Here is a 12,814-nt window from a genome sequence, read left to right on the forward strand (position 1 = left end):
CTTGATTTACTCTTACCGTCTGCCCATCCGTTTCTGGGTGGAAACTGGTGGACAGACGAGAGTCAATTCCTAGCCCCTTCAAAAATGATCTCCAAAATCGAGAAACAAATTGTGACCCCCTATCAGAAATCACTACTTTTGGAATTCCATGCAGCCTGACTATGTGTTGAATGAATCGCAATGCCAATTGGGGAGCAGTGGGTAAGGCCTTTAATGGAACAAAGTGACTCATCTTAGTGAATTGGTCCACCACCACCCATATCACAGAATAGCCTTGGCTGGAGGGTAATTCTACTATGAAATCCGTCAAAATGGTGTGCCATATGGAAGGAGCAGTGGGTAGAGGCATGAGCAAACCCTGAGGAGACTGTCTGGAACTTTTCCCCTTAACACACTGCTCACAAGAGGCCACATGCTGTCTCACCTGAGTTTCCATCCCCGGCCAGAAATAGGTCCTCTTCACCAATTCCAAGGTCTTAAAAACTCCCTTGTGCCCGGCAAAAGGGTGGTCATGAAATTGCTGAATTACTTCTTTCTGTAATTCCTCACTGGGAACGAACATTTTTCCTTCAACATATGGTTTTCCATCACAAATCATTCGATCAGGACCTTCAGAGACCCAATTGGTGGATTCTTCTCCTCGAAATCTTTCTTCAATCTTTTTCCCTAATTCGTCTTCCAGAACTAAGGCCACAATCTTCTCTTGCGGAATGATAAAACCTTCTGTCTTTTCTTCAATGTCTTCTTCTGTGCTAAGACGAGAGAGGGCATCAGCCTTTCCATTTGCAGAACCAGGTTTATATGTTAAAACGAAATCATAATCCACAAAGAAAAGAGACCATCGCAACTGACGAGGGGTGAGAGTTCGAGCAGATTTCAAGAATTGCAGGTTACGATGGTCTGTGAAAACTGTCAGCACATGCTGGGCTCCCAACAAATAATGTCTCCAGACTTTAAAGGCATCTTTCACTGCCAGCAGTTCCTTGTCGGCTATTGAGTAGTTGATTTCTGCTGGGGTCAATTTCCGCGAGTGATAAGCTACCGGATGTAACTGACCAGTCTGCTTGTATCTTTGGGACAAAATTCCACCAATGGCTCGATTCGATGCATCTGCCTCAATAAAAAATGGTTCTTTAAGATCTGGATGTTGTAGTACTGGAGCTGAGACAAAAGCTTCCTTCAAGGATTGGAAAGCCTCTTCCGAATCTTTTCCCCAAACAAACCGTTCATTCTTCTTTAACAGTTTTGTGATTGGGCTCACCTTCTCTGAAAAGTTCTGGATGAATCGCCGATAATAATTTGCAAATCCCAAAAAACTTTGGATTTCCTTCACCGAGCGAGGGGCTGGCCAGGATCTGATTGCTTGTAACTTGGTGTCATCCATGAAAACTCCCTCTGGCGAAAGAATGAACCCCAAGAATTCCACCCGAGAAGAATGGAAAACACATTTCTCCAACTTTACAAACAAGTGATGTTCCAACAATCGTTCCAAAATGGCACGGACGTGAACCACATCCTCTTCTAAACTGTTGGAAAAAATGAGGATGTTGTCGATATACACGACTGCAAAACGGTCCAAAAACTCCCGAAGGACATCATTCACGAAGTGTTGAAAGGCGGCTGGGTCGTTGCACAAACCAAAAGGCATTACTTGGTACTCGAACAACCCCAGTCGAGTCCGGAACGCCGTCTTCCATTCCTCGCCCTCTGCCATGCGCACCAAATGATAAGCACCTCTCAAGTCCAATTTTGTGTAGACACACGCATCCTTTACTTGATCTAAAAGCTCAGAAATGAGAGGTAGCGGATAACGGTTCTTTTTGGTGACCTGATTTAAGGCTCGATAATCTATACAAGTTCTCAGGGAACCATCCTTCTTCGGAATGAAGAAGAGAGGGGAAGAAACAGGCGATTGTGATGGTCGAATGAATCCGCATGCCAAGCTCTCCTCGATGTATTCCTTAAGGTGCCGATTTTCTGGTTCTGATAGAGCATAAATGCGACTACAAGGCAACGCCGCTCCTGGCTCAAGCTCTATTCTGCAGTCATATTCCCTATGAGGCGGCAACTTCCGGGCTTCTTTCTTGTTGAATACTTCAAGAAGATCTCGATATTCCTCTGGAACCTCAGGAACTTCCACTGCACAAATCATCTGGGTATGGTCCGCCAAACCGAACGACATAGTGGACTGTACCTTTTCACTCTGTTCATGGAAACAATGTTCCAAGCAAAAGGTTGAGTTAATTTCCACTGTGCGATTGGCCCAGTTGATATGGGGGTTATGTTCCGTGAGCCACGGTAATCCAAGAATCATCTGGAATTGGGGAGCATCAATCAAATTGAATCTAAGGTAACTTCGATGCTCTCCGGGTCCCAAAACAGTGATCACCTCTGTGTCAAAAACAATTGGTCCAGAAGATAAACTGGTGCCATCCACTGCACGAACTGGTTCGGGCCGAAGCTTCGTTTCAAATTGGATACCTAAGGATTTGGCAAACCGAATATCACAAAAGTTTCCCGTTGCGCCTGAGTCCAACATAATGGAAACTTCCTCATTCTGTATCTTTCCAAATTGAATCTTACATAATAAAATTAGATGAGGGGCGGCGGGCTAAAGAGTGTTTGCCAAATGTTGAGCCTTGGGAGTTGACTCATGAGACGCTCCCACCAGAGCAACTCCTTCTACTGGTGGGGCCTGTCTTTTACCCACTGATTCGTTTTTGACTTCTTAGTGCAATCTTTTACAAAATGGCCAGACTTTCCACAATACATACAAAGATTTCCTAATCGTCGCTTGTCTCTTTCTTCCAACGAGAGAGGCCCTCTAACAGTGCCAATCTGCATAGGCTCTTCTCCAGAATTTCCTTCAACAGTCTTGACTGCTTCTGATCTGACTCGATCAAAACGAGGAGGCAGCTGTTTGACATCGTTTCGCTTTTCACAGCGCCGTTCAGATTGTCGCTGATCGATTTGAAGCACCAGATCTATTAACTCGGAAACATCTGTTGGTCTCTTTGGAATTTGAGCTAATCCATCTTTAAGCTCATCCTTTAGCCCTCTATAGAATATTGCAGTTCTCTTTTCGGAAGGCCAGTTCCTTTCCACAATCAATTTATTGAACTGTGCCAGATAAGCCACCAATTCCTTGTTGCCCTGCTTCAAATCTAGTAATTCGTTGTCAGTGGTCTGAGAGATAGTTCTGCGATCAAATATTCGTAAAAACTCAATTTTAAAGTCTTCGAATTTATACAGAACTGGATCACTAGAGGACACTAACGGCATGGACCAAGCCGCTGCATCACCACTCAGATAAGAGAGCATGAACGCCACCTTGGACTGATCTTCCTTAAACAGGATGGGCTTACAGAGAAAATGCAGAGAGCATTACGTCAAAAGTATTCGGGCCTTATGGGGATCCCCTTGAAACCTCTCTGGTGGGGCCAACGGAATGGTTGGGGACATTGCATGCATCACAGTTGAAGTGCGCAGAAGATTGCGCGAGCGGTCACGAAATGGCCGCCCGCAAAACCACTGGAGCGCTGACCTAAAGAAGTAGTGGAACAACCAGGAACCACCAAGGGAATGACCTTGCCCCAGATCGCACCTCTCTTTGTAACCAACTCCAGATAGGAAATGTGGTATTTACAGTATGATGCAGAGTAAATCTGGGACCAGAAGGAACAGCCTTGTTGTGGACTAATCAGGATCTGACAACTCTCCTCCCCCCGGCAACCCTCGGAGACATCTTCCGCTTTAGCACACGCCGGCTTCTGCAATTCCCGCAGCCAGGAAGCTAGCGTTGGGCTTTCTTATTGCCGGAGACCACCACCCACGTTCCTCGGCGGGGCACACCAGGTTAAACACGGTAAGTCAGGTTCAGCGCTAGGAGCACCGGTATCCCCTGGGCCGGCGGCCGCTAGATCGCTTTACTCCACATCACGGTAGCTCAGTGTGGTTGCCTCAATGCCCTTAAGCTCCAGTTGGGAAAGAGCTCAATATGGAGACAGGAATTTTAACCCCTTCACTGCGGCGGCTATACCGCCGCAGCGCTAAAGGGGTGGGGCGGCCGCATGCTGGTGACAGAGCCGCTCCGTCACCAGCCGTGGTTGAGCTATGCTGGTGACGGAGCGGTTCCATCATGACCCGCCCCGCTCATTAGAACGCCCGTGCAGGCGCGAAATCAGCGCCGCGCAGGCGCGGTGGCTGGGCCATGACGGAACCGCTCAGTCATCAGCACAGCTCAACTGTAGCTGATGACGGAGCGGTTCCGTCATCAGCAGGGGAGGGGTTAATGGAGAATCACAATAGTCTCGCCCCCCCCCTATTTCAGGAGATAGGTTCACGCTCTTCCCGACTCCTAGTCCAGATAACCCCCACTCATCTGCGTTACCTCAGGGTTCCTCTCTGATGAGCGCTTGAAGAGGTGGATGGGGGGGGGGCAAGGAGCCACAAGAGGACAATGGTCACAGGGTTTGGTCAGCAGGCGTAGGGTCGCAACAGCGGAGGAGGGTAGCAGGCCCAAGGGACAATCAACCCTACTCAGTGCATCAACCTCCCCACGTAGTTGCCTCAACTCCTGACCAGGTTCTCCTCTCACGCCACACCTGCACAAAATGGCCGCCCCACATTCCACCTTATATAGCCGACGCCCAGAGTGTCCAGAGGGGTCAGGAAAGTTCTGGAACCCCTCATGCCACTCAATGGCTTTGGGCTGTGAGGTGAAACTTGGTAGTTGGTAGGCCACAATTTGTAGATATCCTACTACTCTTCCTCCATTTTAGAGAAGCACCTGCACTTCATTGCTAATTAGTAGCAATGAAGCACCCAGAGACCTAGGGTCAACACCAAAAAAAAAATGTAGTGGACATAAAAAAATATAAGGCGAAAAAGGGGATAAAAATTAGGAGGGCCCACCCAAAGGGCTGACAGGTCTAACATGCGTCCCCCCCAGCTGAAAGTAGGGAGAACTACCCAATCCCTCTCCCAACTGTTGTCTGAGAGAACTACTGTTCCCAGTGTTGGTTTAATTCATGTAACCATTTTTCTATCAGGCAAGACTTTTATTCTGAGCCTTCTGTTCGTGAGGCGGTTCCGCTGATTCCAGTTACCAGGACCCGCTATCCAGTCCCTCAGTCTGGGCCAGGGACACCGTCAATAGTTGGTCCCCGACAGTCCTTCCACTCTCCAGCCCAAGTTCCCAGCTTACTTTTCAATCTGCAGTCCTTTCAGGCGTTCCGACCCGGAATCGGATTCTCTCAGCGGAGCCCCCGACTTCCAGCCGATCTCTGCTTCAGAGCTGGCAGGTCCCTCTCCCAGGTTAGATTCTGCCTGGGGACCTTTCAGTGGCTCAAGCAAACACCGCTCGGCTCTAACAGGTTCCTGTCCCTCGCTGACATGTTTACTCATGAGGAACCTTGCCTGAGCCCAGACTCCTTCCCTCTGTTTCAGGCGCCTCACAGACAGCACGCAGGGCGGAGCTTCCTCTACTCTCCTCCCCCCGGCAACCCTCGGAGACAGCTTCTGCTTTACCACACGCCGGCTTCTGCAATTCCCGCAGCCAGGAAGCTAGCGTTGGGCTTTCTTATTGCCGGAGACCACCACCCACGTTCCTCGGCGGTGCACACCAGGTTAAACACAGTAAGCCAGGTTCAGCGCTAGGAGCACCGGTATCCCCTGGGCCCGCGGCCGCTAGATCGCTTTACTCCACATCAGGGTAGCTCAGTGTGGTTGCCTCAATGCCCCTAAGCTCCGGTTGGGAAAGAGCCCAATATGGAGACAGGAATTTTAATGGAGAGTCACAATAGTCTCGCCCCCCCCCCCCTATTTCAGGAGATAGGTTCACGCTCTTCCCGACTCCTAGTCCAGATAACCCCCACTCATCTGCGTTACCTCAGGATTCCTCTCTGATGAGCGCTTGAAGAGGGGGATTGGTGGGGGCAAAGGAGCCACAAGAGGACAATGGTCACAGTGTTTGGTCAGCAGGCGGAGGGTCGCGTCAGCGGAGGAGGGTAGCAGGCCCAAGGGACAATCAACCCTACTCAGTGCATCAACCTCCCCACGTAGTTGCCTCAACTCCTGACCAGGTTCTCCTCTCACTCCACACCTGCACAAAATGGCCACGCCACATTTCACCTTACATAGCCGACGCCCAGAGTGTCCAGAAGGGTCCAGAAAGTTCTGGAACCCCTCATGCCACTCAATGGCTTTAGGCTGTGAGGTGAAACTTGGCAGTTGGTAGGCCACCATTTTGTAGATATCCTACTACTCTTCCTCCATTTTAGAGGAGCACCTGCACTTCATTGCTAATTAGTAGCAATGAAGGGCCCAGAGACCTAGGGTCAACACCCAAAAAAAAAATGATTCTTGGCTGCGTCTATTTACATCCAACAAAAACGAGGCGCGAGTCCACCTTGAGCACGTTACTACCAATAATGAACAACCTCAAAGTTCTCTATCCAACTGACCTATGGCTGATAATGGGCGACTTTAATGCAAATTTAATGGAAATTGACTCTACTCAATCCTCCCAAATAACATATTTTAATACAATGTGGGCAATCCCGGAGATAAGATCCCAGTATCAGCGAAAGGATATGAATGGCAAAAACTGGCAAAAAAACTGAACCATCTTGGCCTGCGCATCCTCAATGGAAAGATGGCTACAGATCAACCGGCCGCCTATTCACAAATATCCTCCTCTCGAATGGCCACTCTAGATTACATATGGATATTGCTAATGGCTTTCCATCTGGTGTTCCAATTTCTGGTAACACCGTCTTCAGACAGCGATCACGCCATTTTAACATGCAGCATCGCCCTCGGGCCACTACATCGTCCGAACATAAATCCAATAGGGACCGCTTCAGGCCTGCAGAGTGTGAGGAAACTCCGATGGTCAGAAAGCAACCAGGAAGTAATCAAAATGGAGGTGGATAAGCTTATGACCAGAGGCCTCCCAGCTGCTTGCATCCAGGTGACAGCTCCCACTTGGGAAACAATATTGACCAACTTTAGAGACCTCTGCGCCTCAAAACCGCCAAACAACCTTTCCAGGGACATTCCGACTCTGACAACCTTGTCAGTGCAACAACAACACACAAGAACTGCCGAGAGTAAATTAAACAAGCTACAAAGAACAACTGTCCATAACGAAAACGACCATAAACTTTTGAAGGAGGACATCACGGCAGCGCGGAAAGCCTATAGGAAGGAACGTTTTACCCTAAAGAAATTGGAAGAAGACCAGCACTAGGTAACAGCCTTTGAGATTCTAAAATCTAAAGATCAAAGTAAATTCTAGAACTGGATTATTAAGGTCAGCAAAACCACCAAACCACCTACCGCAACTAACATCTCCCCCGCGGACTGGGAAATCTATGTTAAAATGCTCTACACAGCCCCACACGGCCAAATCATTAACAGCCCGGCCCTTCTCGATCAACCAGTTAATCAGGACGAAACCACCACCCTTGTCAATACACTAACGGACAACATAACCGGAATAATAAAGAAAATGAGCTCGGGTGGCGCCCCTGGACCCAACGGAATTCCGACCCAAGTATTTAAAGCTTCTGCTGGAAAATGGGCCCAGATATTGACACCCCTCTTCGAGGTTGGAATACTGGGTGGCCCCATCCCGGCGTCTTAGCAAGGATCGCTTCTTGTCCCCTTTCATAAGAAAGGACCGCGCTCTAACCCCGATAACTATCGGATGATAGCTCTCCTAGACGTGGACAAGAAAGGCACATGCCAGCATTCTCTTAAATGCACTCACTACGTGGGTGGAAACCAACAACCTAGTTCCCTTCACTCAAACCGGTTTCCAAAGAGGCTGCCACATTGAAGACAACCTGATATGTATTGCTCATCTGATGGAATCCACCCTAGCCGTAAAAGGTAAAACCTTACATCTTGGTTTCATTGACTTTCGAAAAGCCTTTGACAGCGTAAGTCGGCTAAAATTATGGGAAAAACTAGCAAGATGGGGTATTCCACAGTCGTTACTGAAAGCATTAATCGCTTTACATACTGGCACCTGGGTCAAAGTGCGAGTTACATCGAGTTGGTCGACCTCCAATAAAATATATACCACCAGAGGTTTAAAGCAAGGGTGTACCCTTGCACCAATGCTTTTCAACCTGTACCTCGCGGACCTCCCCGAATGGTTGTCACGCTCTCGTGCTTTCCCTCCACGAATAGAGTCAAGAAAGATCCAAACTCTTCAATATGCAGATGACACCATCCTGCTAGATCAAACCCAGGTTGGCCTCCAGAGACTGTTCGACTTCCTCGCTCAGTACTGCAATATGAACACGCTTGAGATAAACGTGACGAAAACCAAAGCAATGATAATATCATCTGGAAAATCCCAAAAGTCCACGTGGTTCATTGAAGGGAAAAGACTGGAAACTGTCACTGCCTATAAGTACCTGGGGGTGTGGATCGACCACAAAGGGAGACCTTAGTAATCAGGATTAGGGAGGAGGAATGAAGGTCCTATTAATTCCCCAAGATTTATGCAATTAATCAAATGGTGGATAGGACACTTGTAACCACGTTACACGGAGGTATGTTAGATAACCCTCATAAACGCTGTGTATTGATCATGCGGTTTATATCTTTTCTCCGCCCCACACTAGCGTTGTGGCATTTATCATCGGGTTAACCAACGTGCTTCATGCCAGCCTCAACCAGAGGCGTTCTCTAGTGTTACGTGGGAGACCCTCTGTGCATACAACCAAAATGCAGGTCGTTGCCCGTAGTCTGGAAGGGGCCTTTATAAGAACGAAAAGTGCTCTGCACTCTCAAAATCTAGTACCATTAATAAAACTAATTACCGCAAAACTACTCCCCACTATCTCCTTTGGTGCAATAATATTCAAGGACAAAATGAATAATTGGTTGGACAGAGCACAATCATCTTGTTACCGTAGGGTTTTTCAGGTGCCAAACTCAACTGCCCACGCCCAAATCCGTAAAGAATTTTCATTGTTTTCCCAGAGGTAGATAATGAGTGCACGCTACATTAACCATTGTTTAAAAACAAAGCATGCTAGCCCTCACTGCCTAAAGAGCTGTCTATGGTTAGTCTTCAGCAACCACAAAACACTGTGGAATAAATATTTGACGTCATGTCTAGAATCCCTCAAAGCAAAGGACATATGGTCATCCCCGTTGCCCATTGCGGCGAAAACAAAACTTCTAACCAAACAAGCAAAAACTCTATCAAGGGACCTCGATGAGCAACGGGTCGCCCAGCTCTTTCATTTCCCTGGGTCTCTAAATTATACACCCAGAAAATTCTTCCGTCATATCTGGCAGCTTCTACGAAAGTACACATAAAACTTAAATTGATGCGATTTCGTTTCGGTTTTAATTCCGCTGATGGCATACAAGTTTGGCCAGGGGTACAGGAAAGAGGCATCGTCTCAATGCCGCTTTTGCAAGCAGGAAGAGGAAAACCTTATCCACACACTGTGCATTTGCCAAAAACTTCGAGCCCAAAGAAACTTCTGGTTGCTTCCCATTTGACTTCTTAACATCAGGACCTGCCAGGAAGCACTAGAGGCTTGTATGAGGGGAGACTCTCCGCAGTTGGCGGCTCGTTTTGTTAAGTTTATTTTAGAAATGAATTCCCCTAATTTGTTTTCTGACCCAGCTTGAGTTTTTTTCCCGGTGACATTATTGCACGTCTTTTTAATTACTTTATCATTTTTCTGTTTTAATTGTCCTGTGCATCTTTTCACTCTTCCTAGTGTATGTACATTGCAATGATGAATCAGCACCCCCCCAGATGCATGGCCGCCAGCCTTGGAAGGTGTGGCAGGGAATTCTATTACAGTAAAGTCTTCCCAGATGGTGTTTTCCAGGGCCCAGGTTTCTTGTAGGGCAAAGATTTTGTGGGTCTTCAGCAAGCCTGAAGTTAATCGCTCTGTTTTCTCCTGTGTAAGGCCCCGAATGTTCCAAGAGCATATGTTTAAATGATGGACCGTCTCATGGTTAGGTTTATGGCCATACACAGGTATCGGTGCACTACCCTAGCACCTGAGAGAGCCAAGACCAGTCTTCTGATTTGTGAGGTTTTAATATGCATTTTCGTGGGCCACCAGCTGTGGAGGCGATTACTTGCAGTGGGTTCTCAGTCCATGAAACTGTTTTCGGCTCTTGCCGGAAGCCGCGCAGCATCGAGGATGACTGGGATGAATGCTTTGCTTGTTTTTGATCCGGTCTGGTATTGGTAGACATAACTATGTCAGAGAGATTTTTTAAAAAGGATGGGTAGTTGGTGTTAATATAAGGGCTAGCGTGGATGCGCCATTCATTCTGTTGTTTTTTGTTCTTCATTAGCGTGGCCCCACGTTCTGGATTAAAGAAAGTTACCAGTGTGGTCTAATTTCTTTGTCCTAAGACGAAGGACACTGTCTCAATATCCGTTGAGTTCACGCTTTCTAAACCCGGCAAATGTAGGCATAGCCTGAGGATATTGCCTCTATTTAAGATATCCCATTGTCCCTGGGATTCGTACTCCGGATAGAGCAATATTTGTCTATGCTGTTGTTGTCCAAGGCAAGGGTCTTGAGGCAGTGAAGCCGGGTTGATGCTAGGACAGTCGGAGTCAATACCCGGGGGCTCTGTGTTAGCTTGTGCGCTTTATTTGATCATTAGAGGGCAGGGCATTCTTGGTGGCTCGCCACACATTGGGGGTTCATGAGGGCAGGGTATTTTACTGTCAGAACTATCTGCATTTGCATTAACCTAGGGCTGATTTTTTTCCTCTCCCAGACAAGTCGATGGGGAGGCGCCCGCCACTATTCCTTCTTTTGGACTTAAGTCCTTGATAGCGGGTTTGTGTACTGCGACAATTGTAAGCAAGGAACTATTGTCAAATAGTTTTGTAAGGCCATCGTTTTGCTTTCGGCAATTACCGGGAGACTTGTGATCTACTAGTGGCTGTGCACAATTCGATGGGGTTTCCAAGTTTTCGTTTTTTTATTTTTGAGAGACTGCCGATTTTTCTGCCTTATTGATCAGGTCAATTGGAGACTTGCCCACTTTTGTTCCAAGCCATTGTGTTAGTGCGTTTCCCTTTTTTTTTGCTTTGTTTAGTTTCTTCAGTTTCTTCTTATTTTTTCTGGATAGGTAGGTGCTTGCTTTTTGGTCGTTGTCAGCCTTGGTAGTAGGCGTATGGTGACTTGGTGGGGTAAGGGGATGTGCTTCAGTATTGGATTGCGTGGTTATTTTTGTGGCATTCGGTGTTTGTGAACATAGGTTGCCAACAAAAACCGGAGGCACGAAGGAGAGCTGTTCAGAAGGAGTGTTAAGTATCAATTTAAGCGTAGAGTGTTCCAGTTTTAAACTGGTGTAGTTGTTAATAAGGCGGGATGGGCTGTTAAAGCGTGGTTCTGATCGCCTTTGAGTTTCTAAGGTTCGGAGGTGAGTGGGGGGGACTCTGGGGTCTAGCTTGGGTCTTCAGCTCAGGTCTTCTATTAGCGTAGGCATTATTTCTGGTAGAGTTTCAAGTTTATTTAATAACGGCTCGCAGATGCAGGTACTTTGGCCGTGATTTGGGTGTACAGTTGCATTTGCAGTTGGTTCCATGCTCGGGTTCGCTTCGGGCGCATGATTTTGGGTCATGCTTGTTTGAGCTCTTCGTATAAGCGAATTGAATTGATCCAGTTTTAAATCGATTCCCATTATGGAGTTGGCCACCAATTGTAGGATGGATATCTGCGTGTCAAGTTTGTCGGCGTGCATGTGAGCCGCACAGGTCATAGAGCTCAGAGCTCTATTGGTGACTGACAGAAGTGCCTCAATTTTTAGCACTCCGGGGTTGGGTTGGGGTTGGATGGCTCCGAGCCCAAGGTCTTTAGGGAGTAGGTTGTTTGCAATGGCGGAATTGTGAGCCAAGGGTGAATTGGTGGGTGTGTTGATTTGTTCATTTAGAAAGTTTTTTTTTGACTTAAGGTAAGACTGTAATCTTTAGTGCCGGCGTTATAACTACTGCCGGTTGCTGGTAGCCCTTTTAATGGGCTTACATTGATTGCCGCCGCAAGCGGATCACTGTTTCTGGTGCAGGTGAAGTCTGGTACCCCACTGAGGAACGGAGTGGATGTCTGTGACGGAAGGTCGAAACTGTGTATTTGAGAGGAGTCATTCAGTGGGCTCTTCGACAAATTTATCGCGTCTTCACGTACTAGGCCGGGTTTCAATGGCGAGGGCCTTACTGCTTTAGTTTGGGGGTGGAATGTTGAGACCCAGATTATAGAGTCATCTTTGCCACATGTCGAGTTCTCGACATTATAATTGCAGTTTCCGTTCTCCCGCTTGAGAGTTGGGGACTTGTTCTTAGGTGCAAGGATGGAGGTTGAGCTCTCCGTAGGCGGCAAAGCGAATGGAATTAGCGCTACCAAAGGGCATTGAGTTCCAAGCGATTTATTTGTGCTTAACCCAGTTGGTTGGAGCTCTGGTGGTGGCAATAGAGGTGACACATCATGGGTGGGGTGCCTTGATGATGATTTTTCCAGTGCACTGGCAGAAGCTGAGGTCTTGCGTTGAATGATTATTTCAGGGTAGAGAGACCTCGAGTCAGAGTGAACTGGCGATGCTAGTGATTGTTGGGGAGACTTTCCATGAATACCATGTTGAAAATATGGGGCAGTTTGGTTTAATTTGCTGATCCGGAGAAAGTGCTCTCTGATGTCAGCAGTACTGTTATTTTTAGTGAGTACTGCAAGCGAGCTGGTTGCGGATGGTTAAGTACAATTTTATCACCCTTTAAGCGACTTGAGGGAGTTTCTGGAAGTCTATAGTTATA

Source organism: Lissotriton vulgaris, chromosome 6, assembly GCF_964263255.1.
Source record: "Lissotriton vulgaris chromosome 6, aLisVul1.2, whole genome shotgun sequence".
NCBI lineage: Eukaryota > Metazoa > Chordata > Amphibia > Caudata > Salamandridae > Lissotriton > Lissotriton vulgaris.